General features: G+C 37.6%; 1 pseudogene across 1 annotated transcript; it reads right to left on the bottom strand.

Annotated features, from left to right (window-relative positions):
- Positions 1–1402: 1402 nt before the first annotated feature.
- Positions 1403–2122, bottom strand: LOC308494906 (small ribosomal subunit protein eS6-like; annotated as a pseudogene). Its single transcript has one exon. The product of its transcript is annotated as a small ribosomal subunit protein eS6-like (transcript).
- Between the last annotated feature and the right edge of the window lie 264 nt (positions 2123–2386).

The following is a 2386-nucleotide window of genomic DNA, read 5'->3' on the forward strand; positions in this document are numbered from 1 at the left end:
GGTAAAGGGGATCAAATATATGGTGATGGAAGGAGAACTGACTCTGGGTGGTGAACACACAATGGGATTTATAGATGATGTAATACACAATTTTACACCTGAAATCTATGGAACTTTACTAACAATTGTCACCCCAATAAACTTTAATTAAAAATAAAAAATAAAATAAAATACATGCAAATAATATATGCAAGGAAATGTTGAAAACTGTTACTAATATGTGTCTCTGGGTGGTAAAATCATGGGTTATTCGTTTTTTTTTTAAGTTTATTGGGGTGACAATGGTTAGTAAAGTTACTTAGGTTTAAAGTATACAACTCTGTAATACATCATTTATATATCACATTGTTTGTTCACCACCCAGAGTCAGTTCTCCTTCCATCACCATATATTTGATCCCCTTTACCCTCATCTACCACCCCTAATCCCGCTTACCCTCTGGTAAACCATTGTCTGTGTCTATGAGTTTTTGTTTCTTTGTTTGTCTTGTTCATTTGTTGCTTTCAGTTTTATAGTCCACATATATTTGTATTTTCTTATGCATGCCATCTGCATCTTTCATATTTCTATTATTACTGTCTTCATAATTTTAGAATCAAACGAAATCAAGTTCGTCATACAAGAGTTCTAGCCTCGGTCCTGGCCTTGCTTGGAACCCCCAGCTACCTCACTCAGTGTAGTTTAAGAGGCCATACTCTCATGTTCCCTTTGTTTTTCTTGTTTGTCTCTATCATAATACTTCTTGAATCATTTACAATTTTTTCCTTATCTGTTGGTCTCACTCTCTAGATTCTTATATCCACTGAGGAACAGAGGGCAAGGTCCGTGTCTTGAGGTTGCATTCGTAGTACCTACAGCATATATAAACAGACTTGCTTTACCTTTAAACATTTCTATTTACCTTTAAACATTTCTATTTATACCTACATTACACTGCTCTCTAACCATAATGAGAAAAAGTTTCATACTTCCAATTCCTATCTACGTGTTTGGTTGCATAATTTTTTCTCAAAATCAGAATATGCACATATGTTAATAAATTGTCTAAGCCATTACCTGTAAAATCTCAACCTACCAATCCACCCCTCTCTTAAATTAGAACAATCATGCACAGCAAAGTGCTTGGGACAGTCTGGACTTTCTATATTCTGTTGCATTATTCATATATATACATCCTAAGTGGTTTGATTATCTGCTTCAAAATCTGCCCTCTTTAAATTTTGAGAGTGTTCTATTATGACCACTAAATTGAATAACTTCAGAGTCATTCACAGATTAACTCTAACAAATGGCTGAACACAGAAAAGAATATTATGCAGGTGTCAGGCTTCAGAATATGGCTTTTTTAAATGTCTGATCTTATTTATTTGTTACACTTAGAAAATCTCATTTTTAACTGGACTCAGAGGTAGAAGCTCTCAGAGAGGACAGCCTGCGTCTCTTGGCAATTTGTTCCTGGAATTTTTTTTTGTCTTCCTTCATGTTCTTGGCCAAAAGTTGAGATATTCTGCAGCCTCTTTCTTATTTTTCTTAGTACACTGTTTCTTTAGAGCAATACACCCATGTTTGTGTTGCAGGAATTGTGGAGTAACAAGACGCTGAATCTTAGGTGCTTTGGTTCTAGGTGTCTGACCTTCTTTGTTTAGGGACTTTTTCACAGCATATTGGTGGACATCATCCTCTTTAGAGAGATTGAAATGTTTGTGGATTCTGCTAGCTCTTTTGGGCCCCAAGCAACAAGGCCCAGTAGTGTCAGTGAGACCAGGAATATCTTTCTCCCTCCTTTTTACAATGATCAAGTTGAGAACACTCAGATTGGCATCCACAATGCAACCCTATTTGTGCTTCCTTTCTCCAGTCCTCCTTGGTCTATAACAGGAATGTCCCTTACTCAGCAGGAAGCGGACACAGCCATGGGTCACGACACCCTGCTTCATGGGGAAACTTTGTTTGTCATTCCCACCACTGATTTGAACCAGATAACCCTTCCATTCCTCACCCAGAATATCAGCAGCAACTTCTGTGGCCATACGCTTCTCATAAAATGACAAAGTTTGCATTCATCGTTTACTTCAATGACTTTCTGGCAGCCAGTGGCTGGGAAAGAGATGTTCAGTTTCATCCTGAAGCACTCACCTGTCTCTAAGGTGCCACAGAAAAGAGCCATAATAGTTTTTGATGATGCACTAGAGAATATTTTTGGTTTAGTGAAATAATTGGAAATACAAGGGTCTTAGCTTAAAAGTTATGCAAAACTCTTCTTAGAGTTCAAGTAGGGGGGGGTGGGGATGGAAGATGAGGGTAAGGGGGATCAAATATATGGTTATGGAAGGAGAACTGACTGTGGGTTGTGACCACACAATGGGATTTATAGATGATGTAATAC

The sequence above is a fragment of the Rhinolophus hipposideros genome, assembly GCF_964194185.1.
Source record: "Rhinolophus hipposideros genome assembly, chromosome: X".
NCBI lineage: Eukaryota > Metazoa > Chordata > Mammalia > Chiroptera > Rhinolophidae > Rhinolophus > Rhinolophus hipposideros.